General features: G+C 35.3%; 2 protein-coding genes across 6 annotated transcripts in view; both read left to right on the top strand.

Annotated features, from left to right (window-relative positions):
- Positions 1 to 25,072, top strand: part of Vha100-3 (Vacuolar H[+] ATPase 100kD subunit 3) — a 75,231-nt gene that overhangs the window by 20,106 nt on the left and 30,053 nt on the right. The gene's annotated exons all lie outside the window — the stretch shown is intronic.
- tn (tripartite motif containing protein thin) overlaps positions 5,793 to 25,072 on the top strand; it is a 194,201-nt gene continuing 174,921 nt past the window's right edge. For 2 of the 5 annotated variants that reach the window (XM_067773885.1, XM_067773890.1), the window contains exon 1: positions 5,794 to 6,144. The gene's annotated coding sequence lies outside the window, so the exon portion shown is untranslated. Of the gene's footprint in view, positions 6,145 to 25,072 lie in introns of all 5 variants that reach the window. The other 3 variants (XM_067773892.1, XM_067773894.1, XM_067773895.1) reach the window with 2 other exon arrangements.

The following is a 25,072-nucleotide window of genomic DNA, read 5'->3' on the forward strand; positions in this document are numbered from 1 at the left end:
TTTGTGATGTTATTCATACTAGTTAGTATTTGAATAATTTACTCGACTAGAATTTCGTTTGTCGGACTCGAGGAAATGAGCGGGTGCTTTCTGTAGCCAATTTACAATACATACTTCAGTTGACAATGATATATATCGTCCAAATCAACTGGCACATAAATACAAGCATGACGAGTCGACCCTCACCGTCACCTCAACAGAGGTTAAAGACGCCATTGAAAAGGCCAAACCTTCCATATCAATAGTCCCAGACGGGACCGATGCCAAAACACCTTGGCCATGAGGGTATTAGAAGCCTAACACATTTTTTCTACTTGTCGTTAAAAGCCTTTGCCATTCCAGAATAACAGAGAATGGCAAGGATAAACCCACTACCAAAGACCAGAAACCCATCCAGTATCTACCGATATTAATCCTTCAGTCAGGAACGAAAACGTTTAAAGCCGTTATGATTCCCTAAATTAAATGAAATTCTTCGGTTATCTAGCCATCAGCATGACTTCCTTAAAGTGCATATCACTACCACCGTTCTGAACTTCATTAACACTCATCATTGATGGCGCGATATCGGTTAACATTCGTCCATACAAATCGACCCAGGTTAATATACAAACTTTTTATATATATGAAATATAATGAATAAAATGAATTTGAGCTAATTTATCATTTTTCAAGTAATTTTTCAACCCGACTAGTGGGATGCTGATGCAAATATCGGCTAGTATGTCAACTGATGTTACAATGATGCATAGACCTAGTAGTGTGCCAACTGGTATGTTGAATCCACTCTAGTTAGTGTCAATTGGTATATGTATATAATAAATAGTATGCCATCTGGTATAATGCTGGCGCAAAGGCTGACTAGTATGTTAGTTGTTATGACCCTGATAGGTATGCTGACTAGTATGACATCTGGTACGATGTTGGTCTAATGACTAGTTTGTTAATTGGTATGATGCTGATGCAGAGACTGGCAATTGATATTTCCTTAGACATCACCGTGTTAAAAATACCAGTTGCTAATATGGAAAAATTACAGAACTCATACTAGTTGGCATTTCTGGCAAACTAGTATTCTTCTATTATACAACTAGTTGGTTTGACTGCAGGGTAGTTAGGGTGTCTTCGAAAACTGAGCAACGCAAAGCATTTCGAGGTTGAAAAATCGAAGTTTTTAACTTCTTATGCATATGCTCAACAAGTTGGATCACCAAATGGGCGCCGGAGTGGAATATCACACAACATCGATTCTCCAATGGAAAAGGCCTTATCTTAGGGTGTTTTCTTTTCTGAAAATAACGTCGACCTCTTCTTCGCAGCTTTCTCATAAGTTTGAGTGCTCCTTTCATATAATATTTCCCAACTTCAGCATTTTCGCAAAGCATGAAGTGATCTAGTGTAAAAGTTAGACATCGAGTGAACGTCCTATTTCAAATTAGTATCATAAACGATCTATCTCAGCGCAAGAAGTAGAAATACCAAATAGCTCAGTTTTTTTGTTTCGTAAATAGAAAATTATACTTTAAGTGACTACAACTGGGTAAGCAGACCAAACTATAAGAAAACGACTTCAGAGCTCGAAAGGGCATGAGAATGAACTACAGAGTTTCTCAAGACAAAACGATGACATATCGAATTTTAAAATCAGATGTCAAATAATACCTTTACAATAAAAAAAAACCATGTCTGCTGTATCTGTAAGGATAAAAAATTGTTTTTAAATTTTTCCGAAACCTGACAACATACCCAGCCAGCATCTTTTAAAAATTTTGATCAAAAAATATTCAAATATCATACCCCAAGATGATTAAAAACGTTCAAATTTAAAACCTTTTTTTGTTCGTAAATTAACGTATCGTCGGGAGAAAAATGTACTATAAATGTGATTATTCTGAATAATCATTTATGATTCATATTTCGAAACGCTTTTTATTCATATTTGATATCATTGTAAAATTGAGCTGTAATTGTTTTAGAGTAATACTTGACTACTTTTCAGAGTCATTTGCTGATCATATTTCAATCGTTTTGGTTGAGATTATTGAATCATTTTTGAATGCGATTATGATGCATTTATTCTTCATATCTCATTCTAAATAGATACTACATAATAATCTTATTTCATCAGGGGAAGAAAGCATGCGGAAGTGAGCTATTTGAACCACAGGTCACTCGCAAACAAACTTGACCTATATACACCTGCGACTACAACATCCAACAACAGGTATGATCGTCAATATCTTAAAATACGATAAGGCACGGGATGTTGAAGACATATCCAGGTACATATGTCAAGAGAGTTTCACTTACCTGGTCAAATAGCTCACAACTTTTGTATTGTCCAACTATTATGTATTTTCTGGGAAGCCGAAGGTGGAGAAATGGATGGGAAATCTTCGGGCACGAGCAGCATTTGCATTACATTGTCTTGAAGAATGTCTTAATAATAAAAATTTTATATACATATTTTTTCTGAACTTCATGATTGAAAAAATATGTGTATGTGAAAAAAATAACATTTTCAATGAAAAGTAAAGTTTTAACAAGTATAAAGCTCATTATTCAGTCAACAAATATAGTCAGAAAACATTCAGAAAGCTGATTGAAAAATTATTATAAATTTTTGATCACCTAAAGTAAACACATTTGATTCAAATATGATTCCCAAATGTGATTGAAAAACTATATTCAGTTTTTGATCATCAAAGGTAAGCATATTTGATTATCTTTTTCTTGGTTTTTATGAAATATTAAAGTTTGATCATAAAAGGACTACAAAAATGAATGCTGCATTACTTCTGACGCTTGGGTATACATCATTCCGAACTTACTCATTAAGTGCGAGAGCACTTTCAAAGGTTAAAAAATGAGTCTAAACTAAGCAACTTTTTACTGCGATGAGATACTGCGTTTATGAGAAAATTTAAAATCAACATTATAATGATGTTATTTATTTAAACTATCGATGTAAGTGAGACCTTATTCACACAAGTGTTTTCGAAGAATGGGATGATAAAGAAGTTCAGATTAATCGATGTTAAGATCAGAGGAAACTGGTTAAGTAGTTCTGATTTGAGCACATCCGAGTTAATGTACCTAAAAGAATATTAACGAGAGACTTTCAGTAATCTCTCTAATATATAATTTTGTTTTATATTTTATTTTCAATACTCGTACAAGAGAAGAAACCATTGAAAGTTCTCTCATTTAAAAGCATCTAATTTTGAACACAACAACTTGTGCCATTGTTTTTGCCTTTGATCTTAGCTGTTGTTGTTTTTATTTTCATAGTATTTGCAATGACAAATAATATTCGAAATATTAATAATACTATATAGTTATTAAACCTACGGTATATTATTTTTAAATGTGTGTGTATGTATCTATATATGTGTGTAGGTACGTCAATTAGAGCACCCAAATTTTCAAAACGAATTGTTGTGCGTATAATCCTCGATGCACTTCGACCTTTATTACTTATTAGATCTATTGTGCTTGGCCTTTAAGCCTATTACTGTATGTGAAGGCTTTTGTTATTTTCGCGCTTTTACTCTATATCACGACGGGATTATGGGTCACGCCACCTAGATGGGAGAGTATTTGCCTAGCCGACGCGAAGCATTCGCAGAGAGTGAGCCGGCGTTTCATCATTCAAGTCAACAAAGCGATAGATTTGTGTATGGGATAGATTTAACTTACTAAGGTGATATTGTAGAATAGAACCCAGTGAGAGTTCGTAGGTACTCTCTGCTTAGATTAATGAGTTTGGCTGACTTTTTGGTTGCTGCGAATGTAAAGAATTTGACCTGTCATTCTCAAAGCCATCAATCCAGTGTTGTTCGAACTGCCTTATTTCCCAGTTACTGGTGTGTGCCTTTGTGAGCCCACAGACGGGCTTTGGACCATAGAATGCTGCTATATCACCGTGGCTGGGTATTGCTGAGCGTAAGTCTCTCCAAAAATCAAAGAACGGCTTACCCGACTTCGAACATTTTTTGTTCCCTTCATTTGGTTCAAAGATGATTTAAACATTTTTGGAAAAGTGCGCAGGGCCATGCCCCTTATAAAGGAAAATTAAATTCGCATTATCTCCGCAATTATTTGAAGCAGGTATTCAATATTTGGTATAGGGATTCCATACATGAGGTAGAAGAGGTAGAGGGAGTGCGAGTGCGACTGGGAGTACGAGTGGATGTGAGACTGAGAATGGGAGTGGGATTCAGAGTGAAAGTGGGACTTAGAGTGGAAGTGAAAGGAAGATAAATGGAATAAGGGACGGAGTAGGAAAAATGGAAAGCAAAGAAGAGAATGGGATAGAGATTGAATAGAAGAAACAAGGTTCACTTTTTAAATGTATGCAAACCAATTTTCGGGCAGGAAAAATTCTGCTAGTTTCTTATATAAATTTTAAATATATAGTGATGTAATTTGGAATTTTTGTATCGACACTCATTACGTGACCAAGCAGACGTACTTACGCCGGGGTCTCCTCTAGTACATAATATGTGCGGTACGTACTTTCTCAAAAGGTTTTGCCCTCTTTCTATGAAACGATAGTACAGCCTAATTCTATATAGATTGTTCCGCCGTAACGCAGCAGAAAAACCCATTGCGGGTAAAGTTGTAACGGATGACTGTGGCTGAAATCACACCAGCAATTTTATATCGTGCTGAATATGTGTATACTCGGGTAAATTTTAGCTGAAAGGACATAATATAAGTTTAAGCAGTGGCAGTCGTCACGAAACCTAATTCAGAGTCAAATGTAGTTTATGTAGAACTACAAATTTTTTTAAAGATTATTTATCAACAGCTTGGATAATTGAATAAATGTATGTTTGTTGTTTTCAGATACGGCAGCTTATTTATAAAGTTGTGACGAATGATTAATGATTGAAATATGAAACACCTAGAAAGGTTAAGATTATGGTATCCTAGTTTTCAGTCAATCCATAGCAGAGATGCCCTTAAGAGCTTCCCAGAGCATCTGAAATGTATTCGTTCTTCAAGTAGCAATCATTTCAAGCGCGAACTCTATGCTCTTCTTTTACACACATACTACTGCAAACAATTTTGCGTTTGCATTCGAACCTCTGTTGGCTTTGTGCACACCGATCAAAAGAGAATTTTTCTGTAGCAAAACCCATACAACTGTTTTGTAGCAAAACCCATATATCTGATGGGCGATCTAATGTATTTGCATTTGTATTTTTGATGCTATATTGTTAGGCCATTCGAAATTCGTATGCTTATATGATACCCACATGCATATACGGACACACATCTAATAAAAATAAATAAAGTAAATGTAAGGCGCGATAACCTCCGAAGAGATCTAAGGCCGAGCTTTTCTTCCAATTTGCGTCGTGCTCCTCTTGATTTACCCTACAAATTGGCCGGACGGGACCTACATGTTTTATGCCGACTCCGAACGGCATCTGCAAGGCAGATGAGTTTTCGCTGAGAGCTTTTCATGGCAGAAATATACCCGGAGCGCTTGCCAAACACTGCCGAGGGGCGACATCGCTTAGAAAAATTGTCTTCTAATTGAAAAACCTTATTTCTAAAATGTTGATGCTGCTTTGCCTGGGGTGTGAACCTAGGGCATACAGTGTGGTAGGCGGAGCACGCTACCATCACACCACGGTGGCCGCATAATCAAAAAGGTGTATGCAAAATGAATAAGCTTTAGGAGGAAAATATAATTCTTCAAACATACATACATACATACCGATGTAGATCTGTCCACAGTTTGAAGAGGAGGTGTTCTCCGTTTGTGAAATTTGTTCGATTCTAGTGTTCGAGCGGCCGTGTTTGGCTGCGCGACGAAAAGTTCGCATTTTAATGATCGTTGTAGTAAAAACTTCGGGCGAAGAGAAACCAAGCAAACAAATATAATAATTTTTGATCCCAGGCCCTTAATTTGTGACGTTGCAATTTAAGTGATGGTGTAGTGTGCTTTCATAGTGAAAACGATTTAGTTAAATTTGTATAAATTGTTTAACTGAAATAACAAAAAATATCAAAGCGACAGTATCTATCCGAAACTTCCCACCGCCAGTTGCAAACGCGTTAAATGCGTTGGGAAGTTAGTGAAGGTAACCGGTTAAAAACAATTACGGATCATTTCGCAGACGTCCAAAAGTAAGCCTAAGATTTTTTCTACTACTCCGAATTTGAATATCAAAATTCTCAGCCAGCGAAGCAAATAATTATAGAAAAAGTTCTAAATATATTGATTATGTAAATGTGTTCAGCTACAATTTGGGAATTACGCCCACTGTTCGTCGAAAATGTAGAAAAACATCAAAGAAAAAAATTATAAAAAAAATTTACGTTTTAAATATGTAGATATGTATATGGAAAACAAAATTTTCCTTTCACTAGACTGTTAATTAATTACGTTCATTATACATTTTTATTTTTATGTGGCAAAAATGTTTTATATTCACCCCTACATTAATACAAAAGTGTGCAAGTGGAAAAAATGTAAAAAAAAGTGTTGCTCACTTTTTACCACGCAAAATCCTTCGACTTGGGCAAAAATGCTCAGTGTGTGTAGCGAAATTCATTCAAAGAAAAATACAAAGAGACAAAAGAAGAAGAAAAAAAAAATACAAACGTAAAATCAAAGTAAAATTAGCACATCGCTTTTTGTGTGTATTTTTGGCGCTACTTATCTCGCACACCGTGGTGTGATGGTAGCGTGCTCCGCCTATCACACCGTATGCCCTGGGTTCAACTCCCGGGCAAAGCAACATCAAAATTTTAGAAATAAGATTTTTCAATTAGAAGAAAATTTTTCTAAGCGGGGTCGCCCCTCGGCAGTGTCTGGCAAGCGCTCCGATTGTATTTCTGCCATGAAAAGCTCTCAGTGAAAACTCATCTGCCTTGCAGATGCCGTTCGGAGTCGGCATAAAACATGTAGGTCCCGTCCGGCCAATTTGTAGGGAAAAATCAAGAGGAGCACGACGCAAATTGGAAGAGAAGCTCGGCCTTAGATCTCTTCGGAGGTTATCGCGCCTTACATTTTTTTTTTTTTTTTTTTATCTCGCACATTTTTTACACATTAGTGTTTTGTATGGATATTTATAGGCCTTTTGAAATTTTATTTATTTATTTATTTAAAGTCGACACAAAACGAAAACGGTCGACTGGTAAAGTATAAAATTAGTACAAAAATCATTATAACTTGTAAATTATAAGGTTAACATTGAATAAAATGCATTTAACAATTCAAATTAATCAGATCAGTCATCGTGAGGAGCTCAGAAGGGAGCTTACTGGAGGTGCTCAGAAAGGAGCCGGATGCCCAGTAGGGGATCACGCGAACTCGTGCCTGTTTTCTACGGAAGAAATAAATGACGTATTAGTAATTAATATACATACATATAATGGATAGAATTATTAGAAAATGAATTCAATATATTAATGAGTACAGTTATTTACTATTAAGAGAGGAAAGAACAGATTTTTTAATACAAAAAAGCGAGTCCGAAACATTAAATGTGTTAGAGTGGGAGTTATAATTCTGACACCAACAGCGGAACGGCACATACAATTCAAAATTTGTTCTAAACTGTTTTAGGTAGAGAGGTTTAAAATGTCTTGAAGGCCGGGAAGGGACATTAAAGTTTACTTCGCTCAACAGAAATGAGCTAGAAACCGAACCATTTAATAAATTAATCATAAATACAATTCCAAACATTTCCCTACGACTAGCAAGGGTTGGAAGATTAATAAGTTTCAGGCGGTTAGTGTAAGGTGGCAGATGACACGTAGAATCCCCATGGAAGTCTCTTAAGGAGAAAAGTAAGAATTGTTTTTGGACTGATTCTAGCCGATCAATATGAACCTGGTAGAACGGGTTCCAAATTATTGCACCATATTCTAATACCGGCCTGACTAATGTTGTATAAAGAGCTTTAGTAACGTACGGGTCACTAAATTTTATAGGCCATCGTTTTAAAAACGCTAGAACACCTCTAGCCTTATTAACAGTTGCAGTAATATGAAGGTTGAAGTTAAGTTTATTGTCCATATTAACACCAAGGTCTATAAAACTGTATACCTGTTCAAGATTATAATTGTTATGAGTGTAGGAAGCTGGTTGAACTAATCTACGAGAAAAGCACATAAATTTGCATTTTTAGGAATGAGAAAAGATTCTTTCCACGCAGCAAAAAGCAAAAATATCAAACAAATGACGACTGGGTACAAGTGGAACAAATTGTGTATGAACGTTACCAAAATAATTGGGTTAAAGCTTTCCGTCGTTCTTTAAGTTGAGTGCTTTCTTCGTTATATGCAAGGGATCCCACAAAGATAGGTAAAGTCCCAAAAAGCAGTGACCCGCAAGAACACCCTGCCATTGATGAGCTATGCTTGAAATTAATAATTATCTCCCTGATCTTTTCTGTTGTTGCGACTCGCGTAACTTGGCCCTTTCATCGACAAAGTCCTTGTTGTTGTTGTTGTTGTAGCAGTGCTTCGCGTTATCCAATAGGTGTGACCATGCATTAATTTTCATCAATGTCTTCTAAGGGGAGTCCAAGGAAACTTGCAGTTTCAATTGGGTTGGACCAGAGAGATACGAGTGTTGGAGGCGTTGGCTCCACATTGCAATTGAAAAGATGGTTGTGTCATGTGGGGCACATTACAAGAGGGACATATATTGGGTATGTCAGGGTTGATTCTGGATAAGTAAGAGTTTATTACAGTATACAGATCGAAGTTGGGCTAGAGTGCCGGCGGTCTCCCTGGGCCTTCCCAACTGAGGTGTTTGTCTTTAAGGATGGGGTTCACCGCGCAATGCCTGCCATAGTGCTGCGACGCTTTTTTATGGATGTTTCTGAGGCCTTATCTTTTTTATGTGCCAGATTTCTTTATAGTGCTTACGGAGATGACTTCTTAAGTTTTTGGGAGGCGGTGCCTCTTAGTTATAGGCGCGTTGTTTTGACAGGCCTGCATTTTCATCCAGAGTGTTTATTTCAGGCTCGGCGACCATATTGGGGATGTGCAGCATACAAGCGACCCGCCAATCGCCTTGTAGGTGGTTATGAGCAATTCTTATCTTTGCCCCAAATGCTGCCTGCAAGAGACTTGAGAATTTTTGTTTCGGCTTTGGACTTAAAGTTCAGTTGCGGCTGCATGCTCGTCAAAAGGTAGATTCTGATCCAACGTCACACCCAATATTTTTTGGAGTGAGAAAGCCGGTAGTGTAATGCCATCGACGTGGATGGCCAATATGGTCGAAATTTGCCATGCACAACAAGTTAATGCAAGACGGAAGGCTCTACCCTTCCTCCCTCCAAAGAGGTGGACTGCAAATTATTTGTGTGGTTGGAAGCATTGGTGCAGTTAAGGGATTTAACAATTTTACATTAAAAACCAGAAGAATTGAACAGGATGCTCCACATGGTGGTGTCCTATCCCCTCTTCTGTTTAACCCTTACATTTCGAAGCTCGCTTCCCCACCAAAAGGAGTTTATTATACTGTTGTCTGCACGGTAATGGCAACAGGTTCTGGCCCATCCATAGATGAGCTAAGCTATAAAATAAGCGCCTATCTCTGTCCTTCCAGTTTCTCCACCTCGCGAAGTTCAGCACTGTCACCGACTAAATACTTGGCGACCCTATTTACAACGTGTACGCGGAAATATTGGATATCCACGTCGATAGAATTACGCTACCGACTGCCCTACATCCAAAAATACTGGGTGTGACATTCGATCAGGACCAACATTTTGGCGAGTATGCAGCAGAGCAGTGATAAAATCCTCAAGTCCCTCACTGGCGGGACTGAGGGAAAAGACAAAGAAAAGTTCAAGCTGCCTTGTGGGGAAAATGTCTACTTCTAAGCTGGTGCACTTCTAGTGTACTCGAAACCATTACAAGTTCAGACCAGTCTCTTTCACATGCTTACAACAGGCGAATCTAACATGGCGATGTCTTAGGCGGAGGAAATCGTCCCCATTACAGTACTTGTTCTATAGTTCCAAACTGTATACAAATTTACACTTTAGAACTAGTTTGTTTATTCAATTTAGTGTACACTTTTCCGACCCACATAGTCAAAACTCCTTTAAGTACCGGTAACAGTTTTTTTGCAGATAGCCTATCTCTCAAATATATGTTGAACTGTCGATTTTATAATTAGAGAAAATCTAGTCACTATGAAGCTACTACTTATTTGGCACTTTAGGTCTGGTTCCGAACAAGAAATTTGTGTGTCTGACTTCCCTTCAGAATAGTTACTGCCGCTTGTGTGCTGTGGGTCTGCGATACGATCGCCGAGATTGAAAGAAAAACAGTAGAAGAAGCAACAGGCCTGTAAAAACATCGCTCACTGAACTGTCACGGGATTCTGTCTTATATTGCCAGGTCACTATCTGTACAGTGGGGTAGTAGTAGTCTCCACGGAGGTATATAGGCACACTATGAAGAAATCCGGCGAACAAAAATTTAGTCGTTTCAGATGAGCATAAACAGACCCACAAAGAGTCAGCAAAATCTCATGCCGATAAATGCCCGGGGAAGCCTGTTATCAGAGCTAAATACCCATGACAATAAAGACAATCAGACTTAACAAAGAGAAGCGCGTCACTCTGACACTACTCTGATCTGGCTAATTTAATAACTTAAACTCTTTTTTATCTCCACATGGCACCAACCATCTTTTCAATTACAATATAGAATCAACACCTCTTACAGCCATGTCTCTTTGGTGCAGTCCTATTGAAACTGCAAGTTTCTTAGGATATCGATGGCAATTTATGAGTCATCACATCTATCGCAACACTTAAGTGCAATATTGATACCCCGGTGTGGTGGTGGCGTGCTTCGTCTACCACGCCGAAAGTCCCTGCTTCAACACCCGGCTAAAGCAACCTGAAACATTTGGAAACAAGTTTTTTCAATTAGAAATACGTTTTTCTAAACGGGGTTGCTCCTCGGGAGTGGTTTGGCAAACATTCCGCGTGTTTTTCTGCGATGAAAAGCTTCTCAGTGAAAACTTATCTTCTTTGCAGCTGCCGTTCGGGGTCGACGTAAAACATATAGGTCCTGTTCAGCCAGTTTGAAAGAAAAATTATGAAAGAGCAAGATGAAATTTGAAATATAAGCTCGGCTTCAATCTTCTCGGAGGCAAATTACGTCATGTACATATTTATTTATTTTGTTGATGACGTTATCTTCAAAGCACTGCCAGTACGGGCCAAAACAATGTATTAACATTGCGTCGTCTCAAAAAAGGCGCTATTGTTGCTGATATATAAAGCCATTGGTAGCTTTTTCTTTCACATGTGAAACCCGTTTGCCTAATCAGGAAGCTTTTAGGAAACTTTTATTGTCTTTCTTTTTGATACAGTTACGAAAAATTATTGTTCGGGTGGTTGATTGAAGTCCCATTTTGTACGTGTAGTCCCCGGGTGCACATTTTAGATCCAATTTGCTTTTCTGAGTTCTTATCAGACAGCTTTTGCACTTTGAATGTCTTTCGATTGGCATTGTACTTACATTTCTGGGTATACAGTGATGGAAAAATAATAGGGACAACTTACTGCCAAATATTGAATCAGTATTCAATATAATTCTTAAAATGGTGCACCCTATAAAAATACAAGGAAAGAGTTGTTCTTTTGGAAAAAATTTAAAAAATTCTTTTAGAATTATATTATATTCTGTCAGCTTGTCTTGTTTGTATTTTATGTATAAAAATTAAACACAAGTTCATTAAAAAAAAAAAAATTATGAAAATAAGTCTTTTTCAAATACCACCCATTATATTAGTTTGGTACGAATATTAATTTCTTTTGAAGAAGAAAATTGTGCATACTTTTAGGCACAGTTGTTTTAAAAGGCGCTAAAAAGTTGAATGGACAGACATGTAAACAATTGAGATTTCATATATTAACATCCCACAAGCATATTTATATTTTTTCGATTCCTTTTCTAACATATTCGTTCTAGCTTTTAATTAAATATTTGCAAACATATACATACATACATACATACATACATACATGCGTATGAATTTATGTATATACATACGTGTACTTTTTACGACTTTCATTATTTCCTTGTTTCTTCATTTACAGATAATTATCTTTACTACTTCTTTGTTTCTTTAATTGTTTGTATGTTTGCTCATTGATTCCCACGAAGGTAATATATTTATTTATATAGAAATAAAATTCCGCCAATTCTCTATTATCTTTATCAAAGTGCTTGAGAATATTTCATTGTCTCTTTTTATACCTTTCATGAAAATGAAATGGTATATTAATTTCGTCACGAAACCGAAAATTGTAAGTCCTTAAAGGAAAATAGATAGACCCACCATTAAGTATACCGAAATAATCAGGTTGAAGAGCTGAGCTGATTTATCCATGTCCGTCTGTTCGTCTGTCCGTCTGTCCGTCTGTCTGTGTGTATGCAAACTAGTCCCTCAATTTTTGAGATATCTTGATAAAATTTGGTGAGCGGGAGTATTTGGGTGTCCGATTAGACATTTGTCGGAACCGACCGGATCGGACCACTATAGCATATATCCTCCATACAACCGATTTTACAGAAAAAGAGGATTTTTGTAATATCTTACCCAATTTAACGGATTGAAGCTTCAAACTGCACCATATAATTTCGTATATTGCACATATTTTTGCCTGAAAAAATTGATGAGTTCGGTCGTATATATAGTATATATCCCCCACAACCGATTGTTCAGATAAGGAACTTTTCGTAGTTACTGCCCTATTTTAAGAGCTAGAGGCTTCAAATTTCAACGAATGCTTACGTATATAGCATATATTGTTGTCTGAAAAAATCATAAAGATCGGTGGTATATATAGTATATATATGGTGGTATATATAGTATATATATATATAGTATATATATATATATATATATATATTTCCAAATTTTAGCCCCATTTTAACAGCTAGAAGCTTCAAGTTTCACCGAATACTTACGTATATAGCATATATTGTTGTCTGAAAAAATCATAGAGATCGGTTGTATATATAGTATATATCTCATACAACCGATTGTTCAGATAAGAAACTTTTCGCAATTTCTGCCCCATTTTAACAGCTATAAGCTTCAACTTTCACCAATTGCTTACGTATATAGCATATATTGTTGTCTGAAAAAATCATAGAGATCGGTTGTATATAGTGTATATATCTCATACAACCGATTGTTCAGATAAGAAACTATTCGCAATTTCTACCCCATTTTAACAGCTATAAGCTTCAAATTTCACCGATTGCTTACGTATATAGCATATATTGTTGTCTGGAAAAATCATAGAGATCGGTTGTATATATAGTATATATCTCATACAACCGATTGTTCAGATAAGAAACTTTTCGCAATTTCTACCCCATTTTAATAGCTATAAGCTTCAAATTTCACCGATTGCTTACGTATATAGCATATATTGTTGTCTGAAAAAATCATAGAGATCGGTTGTATATATAGTATATATCTCATACAACCGATTGTTCAGATAAGAAACTTTTCGCAATTTCTACCCCATTTTAACAGCTATAAGCTTCAAATTTCACCGATTGCTTACGTATATAGTATGTATTCTTGTGTCAAAAAATCATAGAGATCGGTGATATATATAATATATATATGATGGTATATATAGTATATATATATTTTTTTACGATTTCGGCCCCATTTTAACAGCTAGAAGCTTCAAATTTCACCAAATGCCTACGTGTATAGCATATACTGATGTCTGAAAAAATCATTAAGATCGGTGGTATATATATTATATACTTCATATAAACTGTCATTTTTGCCCCTTTTTTACGGCTAGAAGCTTCAAAATTCATCAAATTTCATCAAATAGTTACGTCTACGTCATATATTTTTGAAATACGTGATTCGTAGTCATATTTTTTACATACAGACCACAAAAAACGTGAAGCTTTGCATCCTCACACAGATTACCTACCTATTTTTATACCTTTCATGAAAATGAAACCGAAAATTGTAAGTCCTTAAAGGAAAATAGATAGACCCACCATTAAGTATACCGAAATAATCAGGTTGAAGAGCTGAGTTGATTTAGCCATGCCCGTCTGTCCGTCTGTCCGTCTGTCTGTTTGTATGCAAACTAGTCCCTCAATTTTTGAGATATCTTGATAAAATTTGGTGAGCGGGTGTATTTGGGTGTCCGATTAGACATTTGTTGGAACCGACCGGATCGGACCACTATAGCATATATCCTCCATACAACCGATTTTTCAGAAAAAGAGGATTTTTGTAATATCTTACCCAATTTAACGGATTGAAGCTTCAAACTGCACCATATACTTTCGTATATTGCACATATTTTTGCCTGTAAAAATTGATGAGATCGGTCGTATATATAGTATATATCCCCCACAACCGATTGTTCAGATAAGGAACTTTTCGTAGTTACTGCCCTATTTTAAGAGCTAGAGGCTTCTAATTTCAACGAATGCTTACGTATATAGCATATATTGTTGTCTGAAAAAATCATAAAGATCGGTGGTATATATAGTATATATATGGTGGTATATATAGTATATATATATATAGTATATATATATATATATATATATATTTTCGCAAATTTTAGCCCCATTTTAACAGCTAGAAGCTTCAAGTTTCACCGAATACTTACGTATATAGCATATATTGTTGTCTGAAAAAATCATAGAGATCGGTTGTATATATAGTATATATCTCATACAACCGATTGTTCAGATAAGAAACTTTTCGCAATTTCTGCCCCATTTTAACAGCTATAAGCTTCAAATTTCACCAATTGCTTACGTATATAGCATATATTGTTGTCTGAAAAAATCATAGAGATCGGTTGTATATAGTGTATATATCTCATACAACCGATTGTTCAGATAAGAAACTTTTCACAATTTCTACCCCATTTTAACAGCTATAAGCTTCAAATTTCACCGATTGCTTACGTATATAGCATATATTGTTGTCTGAAAAAATCATAGAGATCGGTTGTATATATAGTATATATCTCATACAACCGATTGTTCAGATAAGAAACTTTTCGCAATTTCTACCCCATTTTAACAGCTATAAGCTTCAAATTTCACCGATTGCTTACGTATATAGCATATATTGTTGTCTGAAAAAATCATAGAGATCGGTTGTATATATAGTATATATCTCATACAACCGATTGTTCAGATAAGAAACTTTTCGCAATTTCTACCCCATTTTAACAGCTATAAGCTTCAAATTTCACCGATTGCTTACGTATATAGTATGTATTCTTGTGTCAAAAAATCATAGAGATCGGTGATATATATAATATATATATGATGGTATATATAGTATATATATATAGTATATATATATTTTTTTACGATTTCGGCCCCATTTTAACAGCTAGAAGCTTCAAATTTCACCAAATGCTTACGTGTATAGCATATACTGATGTCTGAAAAAATCATTGAGATCGGTGGTATATATATTATATACTTCATATAAACTGTCATTTTTGCCCCTTTTTTACGGCTAGAAGCTTCAAAATTCATCAAATTTCATCAAATAGTTACGCCTACGTCATATATTTTTGAAATACGTGATTCGTAGTCATATTTTTTACATACAGACCACAAAAAACGTGAAGCTTTGCATCCTCACACAGATTACCTACCTATTTTTATACCTTTCATGAAAATGAAATGGTATATTAATTTCGTCACGAAACCGAAAATTGTAAGTCCTTAAAGGAAAATAGATAGACCCACCATTAAGTATACCGAAATAATCAGGTTGAAGAGCTGAGTTGATTTAGCCATGTCCGTCTGTCCGTCTGTCCGTCTGTCTGTTTGTATGCAAACTAGTCCCTCAATTTTTGAGATATCTTGATAAAATTTGGTGAGCGGGTGTATTTGGGTGTCCGATTAGACATTTGTCGGAACCGACCGGATCGGACCACTATAGCATATATCCTCCATACAACCGATTTTTCAGAAAAAGAGGATTTTTGTAATATCTTACCCAATTTAACGGATTGAAGCTTCAAACTGCACCATATACTTTCGTATATTGCACATATTTTTGCCTGAAAAAATTGATGAGATCGGTCGTATATATAGTATATATCCCCCACAACCGATTGTTCAGATAAGGAACTTTTCGTAGTTACTGCCCTATTTTAAGAGCTAGAGGCTTCAAATTTCAACGAATGCTTACGTATATAGCATATATTGTTGTCTGAAAAAATCATAAAGATCGGTGGTATATATAGTATATATATGGTGGTATATATAGTATATATATATAGTATATATATATATATATATATATATATATATATATTTTCGCAAATTTTAGCCCCATTTTAACAGCTAGAAGCTTCAAGTTTCACCAAATACTTAGGTATATAGCATATATTGTTGTCTGAAAAAATCATAGAGATCGGTTGTATATATAGTATATATCTCATACAACCGATTGTTCAGATAAGAAACTTTTCGCAATTTCTGCCCCATTTTAACAGCTATAAGCTTCAAATTTCACCAATTGCTTACGTATATAGCACATATTGTTGTCTGAAAAAATCATAGAGATCGGTTGTATATAGTGTATATATCTCATACAACCGATTGTTCAGATAAGAAACTTTTCGCAATTTCTACCCCATTTTAACAGCTATAAGCTTCAAATTTCACCGATTGCTTACGTATATAGCATATATTGTTGTCTGAAAAAATCATAGAGATCGGTTGTATATATAGTATATATCTCATACAACTGATTGTTCAGATAAGAAACTTTTCGCAATTTCTACCCCATTTTAACAGCTATAAGCTTCAAATTTCACCGATTGCTTACGTATATAGCATATATTGTTGTCTGAAAAAATCATAGAGCTCGGTTGTATATATAGTATATATCTCATACAACCGATTGTTCAGATAAGAAACTTTTCGCAATTTCTACCCCATTTTAACAGCTATAAGCTTCAAATTTCACCGATTGCTTACGTATATAGTATGTATTCTTGTGTCAAAAAATCATAGAGATCGGTGATATATATAATATATATATGATGGTATATAGAGTATATATATATAGTATATATATATTTTTTTACGATTTCGGCCCCATTTTAACAGCTAGAAGCTTCAAATTTCACCAAATGCTTACGTGTATAGCATATACTGATGTCTGAAAAAATCATTGAGATCGGTGGTATATATATTATATACTTCATATAAACTGTCATTTTTGCCCCTTTTTTACGGCTAGAAGCTTCAAAATTCATCAAATTTCATCAAATAGTTACGTCTACGTCATATATTTTTGAAATACGTGATTCGTAGTCATATTTTTTACATACAGACCACAAAAAACGTGAAGCTTTGCATCCTCACACAGATTACCTACCTATTTTTTATTTTATATTTATCTTAAAAATCGTTTAGATATGTTCAAATTTCACTAAATGCTTACGTGTATAGCATATATTGTTGTCTGAGAAAATCATAGATACCGGTGGTATATATAGTATATATCTCATACAACCGATTGTTCAGATAAGAAACTTTGCGCAATTTCTTCCCCATTTTAACAGCTAGACGCTTCAAATTTCACCATATCCTTACGTATATAGCATATATTATTGTCTGAAAAAATCATAGAGATCGGTGGTATATATATTATATACCCCATATAAACTCTAATTTTTGCCCCCTTTTTACGGCTACAAGCTTCAAAATTCATCAAATTTCACCAAATAGTTACGTTTACGTCATATATTGTTGAAATACGTGATTCGTAGTCATAGTTTTTACACGCAGACCACAAAAAACCTGAAACTTTGCATCCTGACACAAAGTACCTACCTGTTTTTTATTTTATATTTATCTTAAAAATCGTTAAGGTATGTAGATCTGTTCACTATATATTTCTTATCTTATACATCCGATTATTCGGAGATTACGAACGGGATAAGATTATTGTTCAGCCCCATTCATGAAAGGTATGAAGTCTTCGGCACAGCCGAAGACAGTCCCGTTCTTACTTGTTAATTTACTTTTCATCGTATTTTTAATTGCGTTCACGCCTTTACTTCTTTTCCTTAAGTTCTTGGATTCATGTCTTATTTCAGTAATTGTTACCGTTAACTGTGTCTGCCAAATGACAACTTTATAAAATGGAATTAATGTACAGCTTTTAACTTTAGTTTCTTGAAATTGATTGGATTTAACTATTTACTGTTAAATATAAGCTTTTTCTGCCCTAACTTTTGGTCTTACTTTAAAGAAGTTTTAGCCTTACTCTCCCTTACTATCTCTAACCCCCATTTATTTATCCTTGTATTCACACCTCTCCCTGCGTAATTAATTTTTTGCCTAACCGATTTTTGAATCTCTTCTTTTCTCTCTAGCTCCCCCTCTTTCTCCCTCCCCCACTCCATCTATCCCTATCTCTATCTTCGTCTAACTCTACCTCTTTCTCGGGATCTTTCTCCTTCGCTCGTTTTCTTCAATCTCAGCCCCAGTCTCAGACGCAGCCCCAGAGGGTTTTATGTATTTTTGAATGCTGTGAAAAAAAAAAGTATGTCTAAAAGGCGGTGGACCACCGTTACCATTTTGAGGCATGAAAACAAAATCCTCAGACAAACGAAATCGTACTTTACAAGTCACTTATCGTTCCCGTCATGTTATATGGTGCAGAAGCATTGATCATGACAACATCAGATGAAACGGCTCTGGGAGTGTTCGAGAGAAAAGTTCTTGGAAAGGTTTATGGACCTCTACGCGTTGGCGATGGCGAGTACCGAAGAAGATTTAACAATGAGCTGTACGAGCTATACGCAGACATCAATATAGTCTAGCGAATTAAAACGTACCGGCTGAGCTGGCTAGGCCATATTATCCGAATGAAAGATGACGCTATGTCCAAGAAAGTGTTTCTATCGGAACCTGCCTATGGAAGCAGAGGTAGAGGGCGGCCCCCACTCCGTTGGAAGGACCACATGGAAAACGGTAGCTTAACAACCAAAAAAGAAGAGTAAAAGCTTCAAGGGGTTGTTAAAAGTTAAAACTCAACAATAGTAAATAAATAAATAAATGTAAGGCGCGAAGAGATCTCAGGCCGAGCTCCTCTTCCAATTTGCGTCGTGCTCCTCTTGATTTTCCCTAAAAATTGGCCGGACGGGACCTACGTGTTTTATGCTGACTCAGAACGGCATCTGCAAGGCAGATGAGTTTTCACTGAAAGCTTTTCATGGCAGAAATACACCCGCAGCGCTTGCCAAACACTGCGGAGGGGCGAACCCCCTTAGAAAAGTTTTCTTCTAATTGAGAAACCTTATTTCTAAAATTTTGATGTTGCTTTACCCGGGGTGTTAACCCAGGGCATACGGTGTGGAAGGCGGAACACGCTACCGTCACACCAACAAGAAAAAGAGCATAAACTATGCGCTAATATATTTATCTGCATACTGCAGAGGGCTACTCTAATGTATATATGCATGTGAAATATTTTTAGGCCAAAATACATATCTTGAAAGTTTCTTTGTTTCCATAATAAAATCTGCGTAAAAGCAAAGTAACAAGAATAAAATTGCAAATATTATTTATAATTGAATTTCTTTAGCAATTTGGATTTTTTTAAATGACATATGAACTCTAAAAGAAAATATTTTAACGGAAAATTTAAAGAATGTGCGCTGAATGGAGTTCAAAAACACACACATACATATATACTAGGGCGGGTCGATTTAAAAATCGTTCATTGCTTTGTGAAAATCGTATTCTAGGGATCAAAATAAGAAACTTTGCCGAAGGAACCATACCTCTAAAACGAATTCTGATGTCCCCCCCTTTGGGTCGAACTTTTGGGTAGGGGCAATTTCAATTATACCTGCTGTGTCTTGTGGTGGCTTAAAAAAACAACACAAGCAATTTTACGATCTGCAATTGTGTCACAGTGATACCTTCATTTTTTAAAACGGTTGAATAAAAAACCCACACTACCATGTTTGCGGCATGGAAATGCATCACAGTGATGCCTTGGTTTTAAAAGGGGGTTGTAAAAACGTTAATTTCTAATAATTTTTTTAAATTTCTTTTCTATTACTAAGTTAAATTCATTTTTTCATTTACATATGTTCTGACTAAGTAAATTTCTAAAGAGAAAAAGAAACTCCAAAAAGAAAAACATAGGCATTTCAAAGTGGAATTTTTCAAAATTTGCCCCTACGACCCAAAGGGGGGGGAGGACATCAGAATTCGTTTTAGAGGTATGGTTCCTTCGGCAAATTTTCTTATTTTGATCCCTAGAATATGATTTTCACAGAACAACGGGCGATTTTTTTGCCTCCCCAAAAATCGACCCGGCCTAATATATACACGTGTACAAAAGTGAATAAAAGGAATCAAAGAAATATTTTCGAATGATATTTAGTTATTTCAATTTATATATTAATTTTGCAAACGTTCAAAGGTAATTAAGAATATTTTACCTAAAAAATTATTACATTCTTATTTATTATCTCCACATTAATGTGCATTAATTAAAATAGTAGATATATACATAAAATGGTTCATTCTTGTAGCCAGATGTATGTATGTAACTGCACTCAAATTCCAACATTCGCTAACGGTAAAGGGCGAGCCACAATGAAGTTTTTTATATATGTAGATGCATTCAACGCAATCTTATGCATGCCAGTAACATCGCCACAATCACGTAAGATGTTACATTTGTAAATATAAAGGAACTTCAGACTTGGCAATTGAAGTTTGTTTTGCCTTGCCCAAGATTGCGTTAAACGCATCTATATGAAAAACTGCTTATGTGACGGTGCTTTAAAACTCCAACGTTAAAAATGTCTAAGGCTAAGTTTATGATCGAGCGTAATCGCATGGCGCAATGAGACGAGAATCGCTCCATCGCTTGTTACATTTTCGCTAACGTTATCGCAGGCGATTGAGTGTTTATAGTAGAGCGAAATCGCAAGCGATGGAATGTTCAACAATATAACTCAACATCTTTTTATTCACGTTGTGGCAGTGTAGAGAAAGCAACACGCGTACATTAACTCTTAAAATTTTATTATTAGAAAATAGTTATTTGTTACGAAAAAAATATATAAAAAGTATACATAAGAAAAAAAATATCAAGTGCATCCAATCGCGATTGTGGTGATCTGCATGACTCAAATTCCACAAACACTGCTTGTCACGCACCTTTTCAATAAAAGCATCCATATTCTTTCGCTAATTTCGCTCAACTGAATCAAAATATTTTGGTTGCAAATTTTCATCGCTTTTGTCGCTTGTCGCTCAATTCGCTAAATCGCTTTGTCGTAAACATCTCCAAATGCACTAATATAATTTATCGCTAACAGCGATTCTCGTCGCATCGCGAGATGCGATTAAGCTTGATCATAAACTTAGCCTAAAACAGCATCAAGTGTGCAAAAAAGTACGCAACATTTGGTACCATACGGTCGTAAGGAATAAGCGCTAAGTCCCATGTAAGAGTATTAGAGTTGGCTGTTAATCCTTGTAATCCTATGCTACTAAATGTTGCATAATTTTCTGTGTACTTGTTACTTGTCAAATATTTTTAGTGATGGAGTTTGAGCGAGGCGAATATTGGAATTTGGGTGCTGGCCGGTCTATAAAAACCTCACGTAGACTGAATGTGTCTATAGTTTTACCAGGGTTTGTGCAAGAGCACCAATCGGGTGTCATTACTTATGTTATAGAATGACTTCGTTCTCTTGGCAAATACTAGAAGTTTTCTCGGATCTAGCTTAATTGCTGCCACGAGATCTGGCTACTCCCCTAATAGCTGGAACCTTGCACTGGAGAGCGCGGTACACGAACACAGAACGTGTTCAACCGTTTCTTCCTGCACCTCACACGTTCTACATCCGCTGTTAGTGACAAGGCCTAACTAAGATTTCTAGGGATAGTTAAATTATTAAAAACCAGCCATATACACTCAACTAGATCCGTACCACCTGCAAATGCGACTACCGGTGCGTATACGTAACATTTGTTTATTGTTTGCTAGAAAACGGTATCATAAATACCGTATATGGGAGTTTCTACCAAAACAAACCTCTGAACTAAAAAATAAATTGCATCTTGCACGATTAACAAACGTTTAAATATGTTAGCAAAAAGCTCCTTCAATATAATTAAATTTTTTTTTTGCATTTGGATATTGTGATGAAGTTGTAAGCTCGGTTCCATGTTGATAACAAAATAATTTAAAAAATATTCAAAATCATAATCGTAGTTGTAAAGATTTTTTACGAGGTTGCCTTCTTTTACAATCATCAAATGAAGCTGCGATGAGTTTGACGTACTTTTTCGCTTATAATGAAATAATGTCGCGACCGTTACAGGAAAATGGGGAAAAGTTTAATAACATGTGAAATAGAATTTTCGCAAATTTTATTCTTTGCATTCGTGGAAATAAATATTGGAATACCAAATTTTCATTAAGAAAGGTTATGCCTTATAATTTACTTCTAACTTTTAAATTGTATATATAGCTCTATTTGCTATTGGAAATTAAAAAAAATTATGTTTAAAGGAAATATTTAATAAATAAGAAGAGGGCGTGGCTATATTCCGATTATGTCTTTACTTAAATGAAAGTAATTGCACAAATACATTTAAAGATAAGTCTTAGCACCGATAGGATGACGGATGGATGGATGAAAAATGTCACATAATGTTGTTTTCGGTCAACGTCTTAGAACTTAACCTTAAACACATACCCGGTGACTACCGGGCAATGCCCTGGTAAACGGGTAATCTTATATCTTTAGCGCTTAGGCATTGCTTTACTTTATTCGAATATCAATTAGAGCAATTTCTTCTATCTGACTTTTTGATATGAAATATGTTCCCTAATTTCAATGTAATGGGTTGTATTGAGGCTAACGGCACCAGCATCACCTGGTGATAAACATTGTCAGTTATCGCCACGAAAAGGTGCTGGCCCTTCTTATCACAAAATATATTGAAAAGGTGTAAAATGAATAACATGATCTTTGAAAAATTCTTTTTTAAGTGTGCGTGTAAATATTACTCGCTACAAGAAAAATACTTCAGTTACCGTGAAATTACGCACATTTCCTGTTGATTGTTAATTGATGCTTTTTGGTGCTTTCATAAAATTTGTTTTAATTAAGTTAAAGCGTTAAATTTATTTTATTATCAGTTTGCAACATTCCCTGGCGTTTTAATTGCATTTCGGAAATAAAAATATTTATTATTCATATACACATTCATAAAGACAATCGAAGTACGCAATACTGACTTACACATATTTAGTTAGTACGGTGCGTAAGGTGCTGGATGAAGGACGAAGCAACTTAAATATCCCCAGTAAAAATCGAATAAGCGCCCTTCAAAAAACGCGAGTACTCCATAAATAGTGTAAGGTATACTCCTTTAGGAGTATAGGAGTGTTCCAAAACTAATCTGTATTCATACAAAAAATGTGCTCCAATTAAAATTGCGATGTCCTGGGAGAGGAGTAGGTGATCCCACTCTCGCTTTGTTTGTGAGTATTCCATAGAGTACATCCGTGAGAGTACTTTCCAAAGTACTTTCATTGTAGTACTCAATGGAGCATCCACAGAGGATCATATGCCAAAGTACTAAAGAGGAATTGTATCGGAAAGAATTATCGGAGTGAATTTAATTTAAAATGAAATTAAATGAAGAGGGGCAATACAACTTTCATATTTTATACTACGAATATTCTTATGTTATTTAGCATTTGTGTGAATAAAGAAACTAATATTTCTCTATACTATAGTATGTATACGTAAAACCAGTGCGCGGTTGCATTTTATCAGAGTTGCCATAGTAAAATTTTATTATCAGTTATTTGTATGCAATATTTTACTTTTGGCAACTCTGTTTGATCGTCATCGTGTCGTGATCATGGTCCTTAAAAACGAGCAAAGATTGGATGATGGTGGTCCGCAAACGCATTGCATAGGAGTATTGTTAGAGTACTCCAACATGAAGAAAATGGAACACGTAATCCAACAATTTTTGCAGGGCGAGTGTAAAATTGTGCCAACGCTGCATTTAATTGAGGCTTTTTTCTTAAATCGTTCGACATTTTTTTAGATAGTAAATCTACTCGAAAAATTCTTGTAATCTTTATATATAAATGCGAAAGCCTGTATGTTGTTACGCAATGGCGTAACAATTGTACACAATTTCATTACGATTTATAAATTTTTCTTCGAGTTATGGCTCCCGAAACATTGAAAATTGCTTAGACAAAAAAGGGACGGTGCGACACCCATTTTTTTTCAAATTTAAGTGTTTTCCAATTTAATGTTATAATTCAATTTAGAAAGTAAAATTCTATTGATACAAAGCTCTTTTTCGCTAAGATATAGCTTATTATTTTCGTCTACAACCCTTTGAAAAATCTTTTATATAAAAGTTGGCGTGGTCCTTAAACGATTTCGTAAATTTTTCTTCAAAGCATTCCTTATAGTAAAGGTAATTTTATGATAGGTTTACAGATTTTTGATATATGATTATTATTTGTAAAATTGATTTTATCACAAGTGGGCGGTGCCACGCCCATTTTAAAAATTGTTTTCCAATTTTTATCAACAGTCTCAATATCAGTCCACATGTCAAATTTCAGCATTCTGGGTGTATTATTTACTAAATAATCAGGTTTTTTATGTTTTACAAAATGTTATACATATATATATATATATAAAGTGGGCGTGGTTATCATCCGATTTAGCTCATTTTCAATACCAATCTACTCTGGGTCCAGATAAGCTCGTGTACCAAATTTGGTGAAGACATCTCAATATTTACTCAAGTTATCGTGTTAACGGACAGACGGACGGACGGACATGGCTCAATAAAATTTTTTTTGATACTGATGACTTTGATATATGGAAGCCTATATCTATCTCGATTCCTTTATACCTGTACAACCAACCGTTATCCAATCAAAGTTAATATACTCTGTGTGCAAAGCACGATGAGTATAAAAAAATGCGCATGCTTATGTAGTTCCTCC

Source organism: Eurosta solidaginis, chromosome 3, assembly GCF_040869045.1.
Source record: "Eurosta solidaginis isolate ZX-2024a chromosome 3, ASM4086904v1, whole genome shotgun sequence".
Lineage (NCBI taxonomy): Eukaryota > Metazoa > Arthropoda > Insecta > Diptera > Tephritidae > Eurosta > Eurosta solidaginis.